This window comes from Cupressus sempervirens, chromosome 4 (genome assembly GCF_028749045.1).
Source record: "Cupressus sempervirens isolate cs-2001-9-10 chromosome 4, ASM2874904v1, whole genome shotgun sequence".
Classification (NCBI taxonomy): Eukaryota; Viridiplantae; Streptophyta; class Pinopsida; order Cupressales; family Cupressaceae; genus Cupressus; species Cupressus sempervirens.
The window spans coordinates 394,938,592-394,947,011 of NC_143121.1; positions in this window are offsets into that span (position 1 = coordinate 394,938,592).

Genomic DNA, 8,420 nt, shown 5'->3' on the forward strand with positions numbered 1-8,420 from the left:
ACAATGTACCATATTATTGAATCCTGAGTTTGTGAAAGACTTCATTGGTTTGGACTTAAAGGTGACTCTAATTAAATTGTATAAACAATATTTAATATTTGAATTTTAAGTACAAACAGTTTTTAAGACCCAAAGTTTTTTGTTAAGGTTCCCATCGCGGAAATTTAGAAACTATTGCTCTTAAGAAAGTTTGTTCCTGTAGATTTACAACATGAAAATTGTGCATAGTTTTGGTTTCCATTGATATTTCTTTTTTAACACAATTTGTTTCTTGGTATGATTGAAAAAAATCATTATTCTGTTTAGGTTGATGTTTCAATTGAGATCAGGTAAAGTAATAATGTTATTTTATATCATGGTTAAAAATGAGTAGATATGGTGCAATTTGAATCTAGTGGATTTTCTGGGGAAATGGTGAATACCTCATGGGATCTAAGGATTTTTTATTAAAGAGAAATCTAAATTTAATGAGTTTTGTTCTTGTAGTGTGCTCTCCAATTGATTTTGTCTCTATTACTTCTCATTGCAATTGTTCCAGCTCATTTAGTGATTTTGAGTAGAATTGAGATATTTTTTACTATTTTGTGGCAGCTTTCACTACTTCTGATATGGATTGTGAACCATAATTTCTTTAATTTTTCTTTTCTTTTCTCATAAACCTACAAAAATGAGTGGTTAAATGGTGGATGTATAGAAAGTGACCAACTATCCATGGAAAAGGTCTCTATTATAGGGTTACTTTGTTCTAATTTGGAACCCAGTTGTTCTAATTAAGATAATAGGGTATAAATGTCAATTATTGTTGTTTATTTATTCGATAGATCCAAAAAAAAGCATAACCTCTCATAGATTTCACTTTTGAAATTAGAATAAAAATGAGATGTCATCCAATATGGAAACTAAACTTAAGCCCTATTCAATTATGTGCAGCATTTTCTTGTTCAAGCACTTAACCAATTCCATTATAAATGTGTGCACCATTTTAAAAATAATTATAAATTGTTTTATCTTAGAGGTTGAAATTAATTGGTTAAAATTAAAGCATTGACTTTCATTGTGAAGACCTAGATTCATATTCCTACAGAGACTTTGAAATTCGATGTGTGCTGACTCTGTTTTTAGTTGAGGAAGGGGAAAATATTTCATAGATTTTGTTTTGTTTTGCACATCTCTATGATAAAATATTTCATTGCCAAGGTTTTATTCTAAGTTCCAAGGTTTGATATTTGGATCTGAGGTTCATGACCTAGTCTACAAGGTTTAACAGTGATTGGTCCAATTGATAGGACATAGGAAAGAGGTTAAAGCATAGGAAAAACAATTGTTCTACAAGGAAAAGTTGAGAAATCAGTTGGAGAGTGAGTTCAGTGGTCAAGCCCCAGAAGCTGTTTGGGCAATGGGTCCTTTTGTCTACAACACCTAACAGGGTTGGAATCTCCTAACATAGACTCTTATGTACTAAATGTGTTTATAGATTCCTAATAGGGTCCATCCTCTAACAACGAATATATATATATATATATATATATTAGTATATCTTTGTGGGCATCATTCCCATTGGGGTTTTCCCTCTGATCAAGGGTTTTCCTAGTTAACACATCTGATGTAATTGTGTATGTGCATCTTGTTATGGTTTATGTTTACTTTGATTAAATGATTAAGAATAATTAAGGTTGATAAATTTTTTAATTGAATAACTGATTTACTCACCCCCCACCCCCTCTCAATTATCTTGGTGGACTATTATTTCTAAGAATTGGTATCAGAGCATCAGGTCCCATAGTTTACGCATAAAAGAAAGTGCCACAATTAAAGAAAGACATATATTGGAAAAGGATAAACATTATAAAAAGACTATTAGAATAAACATGAAAGAAAATTAGTTTGTTACTACTCATAGTGAATTAATTGAAACAAATTGTCACCGGTTCTTATTGTGTAAAGAAGGTATGACCAATATGGCATTTTTAGGTCGACGTGTTGCTAGATATGGCAGTATTAATAGGAAACAACATCACCATAGATGAGGGAAAATAGTTAAAGATGTTTTATCCCACATTCTCTGGGGTATGAAAGTTTATAATGTTTAAATAAATTTCCACTCAATAGACACATTGTCTTTTAGACGCAACCTTTTAAAAGGCAGAGTTACATGATGTGGGGCCCATGGATGGCCAACTGGTGTGAGAATCAAGAAATTTTAACCAAACATGCCAAAGAAGGTGATGACATTAGCAACACATGGACCAACTAGGTTTTGACATGTGGTGCTAGAACAAAAAACTAGGAGATGACAAGTGTCAAACATGTTAGAGTAAATAATTAATTGTTAATTATTTATTCTATTTACTTAAGCTTACTTAGGTAAATGCATTTATTTAATATTTTGGATTTAATACATGTAGTGGTTAGTTGATGACAACACGGGAGTTTGTCCCCTTCTAGCATGTTCCACCTTTTGTGGATATGTGCTGAGTTGTCAAGCTTATCTTCTACCACCTTCAAACTTGTTCTACAAGCTTCCATGAGGTCTTTATAAGCAACCTCTCTCTCATTGTATTCTCATAACATAAGGCATCGTGCATATTGTAAATACATTTTTAATGGTTTTGCACATATTGTCTCTTATGTCCGTTTAGGGTTTTTCCCTTGCTCCATGCTCTTCCTCTCCTTGGCTTCTCTTTGAAAGGTTCTTGCATGTAGGTGATCTTGGGAATTTTTGGAGTTGGCTTTCCTCAACTCCAACATGGTATCAGAGCCTTCCTGCTGCAGCTCTATTGAAGAAATTTTGAAGCTGTGATTTGGAGTCACAAACCCTAGTTTGTTTGTGCATTTTTTCTTCAAATTAGGGGGACAGCAATTTTTAAGAGCACTTTTGGCCCACACAGACATCACCATTGGATCTAAAACACCGTTTGTAGTCAGGATTCATATAAAACTTTTCAATTTTGGAGACAGAGCTCCAGGAGGCAAAACATTTTTGTTGTAGGGTTTTTCTGTACGGCTCGTACAAACGCGTAGTGAAAAAATTTAAAAATATATATATTAAGGCACTCCACCGAGTGGCCACTGCCGTAACACCCCTTTTTTGCTATGACGGCTGATGGGCCGTCAAATTTTTCCTCGTCATTTGCTGATGTCATCCTTGCATGCACCTCTCCTGATTTTGTTTTGGACCTACTTGTGGTTTTTTGGCCATAACTTTTGCATACAGAGGTATTCTTCTGATCTGAAAGAAGTCTCAAAAAGCTGGTTCCAAGACGAAGACTTGGGTGTAGGAATTTTTAGGTTTTGATGCTTTTTATTGCCTATTTTTTTAGTTGAAGTTTGAAGTTGTGTTTTTGACTCCGACAAGCATATCTTTTGCATCCCATGCCTATTTTTTGAAAACTTTATATTTTTGGAAAGCTAGTTCTGTGTACTTTTCAAAAATGTAGTCATTTTCCTTAGTTTTTTTGCCTCTACTCTTTCTATCATAGTTTTGAAATTTTTACTATATGGTGGATATTTTGAGTGTTTTAGGCCCAAGGATCATTTTCCTGGCATGGTTTCTCTTGTTTTTGGCTATACTTTATTTTCTTGCAGCTCATTTTTAGTTCTAATCATTGTAGCTATCATTTTTAAGCATTTTTTGTATTGCACTGAGATAAAGTGTCACTTTTGCATTCCAGGGATCATGAACGTTGTTTTGAGTTAGTTGTACATGCACTATTTTCATAAAGGACCATGGGGGGATTATTGTTTTCTATTTTAGGCATTCTCCCTTTGTCAAGTGAGTGTCCCTTCCATGACATTAGCCCCATGCAGAGTCCATTTTGACTGTGTCTTTATAGGTGTCTCTACCTCCTTTCCTCTCTCCTCATTCTTGGTTTTTCTGCAGGAGATTTTGGCCCACCTTCTCAGTTTCCTGTCATCACACCCCATCTGCATTAGGGGGGGTTATGCTATTGTTTTAATGCATCCATGTTTTGATGGTTCGATAGTGTGAACTATGTATTCAATGGTTGATCCTATATACAAGGTGATTACAGTGGCTAGCTACCTATGCATTTCAGTGAGATGGATCATCTACCATATAGACATGCTCGATTCATGCCTTCTTCTTCCATGGAGGTTTTTCAAATTAGTAGTTTGGCAGATTTACAGCTTCTTCATGCTTCAATGATGCTTCTTCATGATCACTCCTTGTTCCTGTTTTAGGGGACATTTCCCTAGTTGGAGGTTTCTTCAGTTCTTCACCAGGTTACCGCTTTTTGGGGGAGGTTTTTTCCCACGTGGTTTTCTCTCTTTCTCCATTTTCAGAGGTTGCATTTTCTTGCATTGTTCATGGGTACCTAAAATGGCCTCATTGCCGGGACCCATTCTGCATTCATCTTAGTTTTGTGATCTTAAGGCATTTCCCTAAGTTGCACTTAAGGGGGGGTGTTAGAGCAAATAATTAATTGTTAATTATTTATTCTATTTACTTAAGCTTAGTTAGGTAAATGCATTTATTTAATATTTTGTATTTAATGCATGTAGTGGTTAGTTGATGACAACACAGGAGTTTGTCCCCTTCTACCATGTTTCGGCTTTTGTGGATATGTGCTGAGTTGTCAAGCTTATCTTCTACCACCTTCTAGCTTGTTCTACAAGCTTCCATGAGGTCTTTATAAGTGACCTCTCTCTCATTGTATTCGCATAACATAAGGCATTGTGCATATTGTAAATACATTTTTATTGTTTTTGCACATATTGTCTCTCATGTCCGTTTAGGGTTTTTCCTTTGTTCCATGCTCTTCCTCTCCTTGGCTTCTCTTTGACAGGTTCTCACATGTAGGTGATCTTGGGTGTCTTTGGAGTTGGCTTTCCTCAACTCCAACAAAAAAGAGCTTCAAGCTAGTGTGGATTTTAAAGATGCCACATGGCATGGGAGACATGTGTCACGACAATGCTTCCCTGCTTGCAAAGTTAGCAGCTGCTGATTGTGCATGCAAGAAAGTGCCTAACTAACACGTGTCAATGGGCATTTCTCAGAGGTGAGGTGGTAGGCAAAAAACTAGTATGTGACACATGGCATGAGGTGCCACATGTCATAATGGCACTTTCCTGCATGCATAGTCGATAGCTACTAACTGTAATTTGGGGAAGTGCCTAACTGACACATGGCAATGAGCTCCGATCAGTGATGACTTGGTGGTCCAAGTGGCAAGATGACATGGTATAGTGACATGTCAGGTGACACAATAGTCTAAGACTGAATGAGAGGCCACCATGTGGTGGTGCCTGGAAGAAAAATTAGAGGGTGCTACATGGCACCCAGTGGATGGTGACTGTACAGTGCTCGTCTAGTAAGGTGCTTCCACATTGCAACCCAGTCAAAGGGGGTTAGACCCAAAATTGCTTGGTAGGGGAAAAATAGAAAATATAAAAAGAATTTTTTAAAAGAAATTTCTCAAAGAAGCACATGCAGATTTTAAATTTAAAATGGATACAGAGCTATAGTTTGGACTTTAGGAAATTTTAAATTTTTGAAAAATAAAGTTCAAACCTAAGGCTATAATAGAGGTAGGATTTTTCAAAAGGACTTTCTGGGGGTTTTCGACAAGAAAATATAGAGATGTTATATCTTGTCAGAATCAAGAAAAGATGAAATTTTTGATTCTAGAGTTTTCTTTTGCACATGAACCCATATGTTTAGGTTATTTGAGGTTTTCTCCTAGATTCTAAACTTACGACCACATTCTAGTATCAAAGTTCATTTTTGATTTCTAGCAGGGTAACGAGTTGAATATGCATAAAAAGCAGTAAAAATGTGGTTATGGGCAAGTTTGGTCACCTTCAAATAAGTTAAAAGGAGGTTTTATTAGCATTCTAGAGGTTTTCAAATATTTTGGCAAATAGAATGGTTTTCATCATTGAACATGAGATATTTCATGTTTGTTACAAAATAATGATGAGAATCATATCAGATCAAATGGGTAGAGAAATGAAAGAGGTTTTACAATAGCAAAAGATGAAATTTCAAGTGGACACATGTCATCTTTAGATTAGATCTGAGAATTCATTCTGTGTCTATATCTTCTTCTTTCTCATTCATTGTAAAGGTTGGTTCTAGTTTGTATGTGAGACCACATTGTTGGATCCAAAACTGTGATTCTACCATTTTCTTTAGCATATTTTGTCTTGTATGAACAATAGTAGTGAAGATAATATAGAAAGTTCTAATCTGTTAGGTGTTTCTATGTTTTAATTTCATGCATCTGAATGTATAGTTCCAAAAAAATGAATACAAATGAGTAGGAATCTCCTTAGTTTCATTCTAATTCTTATCTCCTATCTCTGTAACTTGCAATCTTATGTTGTTTAAGGACAAAGCACTGAGACCCATTTGCATCCCCTTAAGGTTGTATGTATGATATATTTTGCTGTTGGAACAAAGGGCCAAGTAAATGCTTGATGTGTTTGATAGGGTTGTTGGTTATTTTGAGAAGGATATTTCATGAGAATGAGGTCTTTATGAACACCGATGTCTAATTCACAAAGTGATAGGATAGATATGATGTCTGGGGTATATGAAATATGTTCTTGATATCAAAGATGTATGTATTTAATTCATGGAATTTCCCAATAGACAAGGTATTGATCAACTATAGGATCATTTGTTCTTATTGCTACATATTTGGGATTTTTGCTAAATTCAACATCATTAATCAAATGCTTTTCCCTTTCATGTTGAAGAGTTAAAAATTGTTGCCCTCACTCAACTTGTGGATTTCATAGAGTTGCAATTTTCTTATACACATCTCTATTATTGCACAAGTCATTAGGAGAAATAAGGGTTAAATCTGCTTTGTTAGATTTAGGAATATGTTTTAGCACTGGTACCATATAAATTGAAACTGAGGTCCACCCACCTAGGTTGTGCAGAGCCCAAAGTAGAAGAAGGGTCTAGCCTTATAGTTGGCTCGATGTCTAAAATAGTATGTTGTAGATGGAAATTAGCGATCCCTAGATGTATCTTGTTCTCATCGAGGTAATTTGAAACTGTCATGCCCAAACTTACAGGGCAAAACACAACCACAATGTTTTTTTTTTTTTTTTTTGACAACATTTAAATTATACATCAAGGTTCATCTGACATGATGATCAGTTTTGAAAGTTTATACTGAAGTTAGGTTAAGGATACCTTAGTAGTATAATTATTACAACTTAGTGTACAAGTATCAAATTTTTGGAGGCATACGGACCACTAGTTGACTGTCTTCCAAGATTCACAGTCATCCTATATTACAATCTGAGAGTTAGGGAACTTTACCGATACATCACCGTGTATTTTAATTCTTTCATTAATTATGACTATGATGTTGGGACAAATCTTGTATGTTTCCTTACAAATCTATACCTAGAGAGGATAAGTTCATTCATTTGTCATCAGTTTCACTAACTTACTAAATTCACCTAAACTTCAACTAGGTAACAATAGGTAATCATTGGTTCTCCAATGCTCATCAAATAAAGTCCGTATCTATAATCTACTACAATTGCACGTTATAGTTCTAGATGTGGAATTATGTAGATGACTTAAAATCTATGACTTAAGACAGGATATATCTAGTTACATAATTAAACCTTAATTAAGTATATTAGCAATGTGGTTAATGCATATGTGTGACCATGACTCCTTGGCATAAATATACATTCTACGTTAGATGATATGAAACAGTATGCCTATACATATTAATCTCCTAACATAAACATCTCATCATGAAGAACACAAGTAATGTTCCTAGATAGTAATATTTAGATCCACTAGTATTTAGCCTTTATGTAGGTATCATGATATACTTTATACTAAATATTACTACTACTAGAATTATTAATGTTAACTACCTAACAACCAATTTCATTTTTCCAACTATTACTAAATTTTTAAGATTAAACATAATATTCATTGATCAACTTCTTAGCAGATCACTTAACAATTTTACTATTCCTCCAACCTTTAACTATAATAACTTGAATTAATTAAACCTCTAATTTGTTTAATAAGTAATTATTACTTCATGTTCTTCATCTTTTTCCTCCTCAAGTCATGCTCATTCTAAGACATATTATATTAATTAAATTTTCAAAACATATATTTCTTATTTAATTATCTTTCTTGACAATTCTAAAATTAAATATCCTAATATAAGTTATACATGGGATACCCATTGAACCTAGTTACTAACTAATTTAATTAATAAATCTATAATTTAAGTAATTAATTAACTAGCTAAATAATCTATTATTTAATATTACCTGTTAACTACATTAATTAGATAAATATAATTATTCTAATTAGCAGATAGGCTATTATAGGTGGGGATTTCAGTTGGAATGTTTATGTTGTCAATGTTTATGATATTAGTTGGAATGTTTATGTTGTCAAATCTATT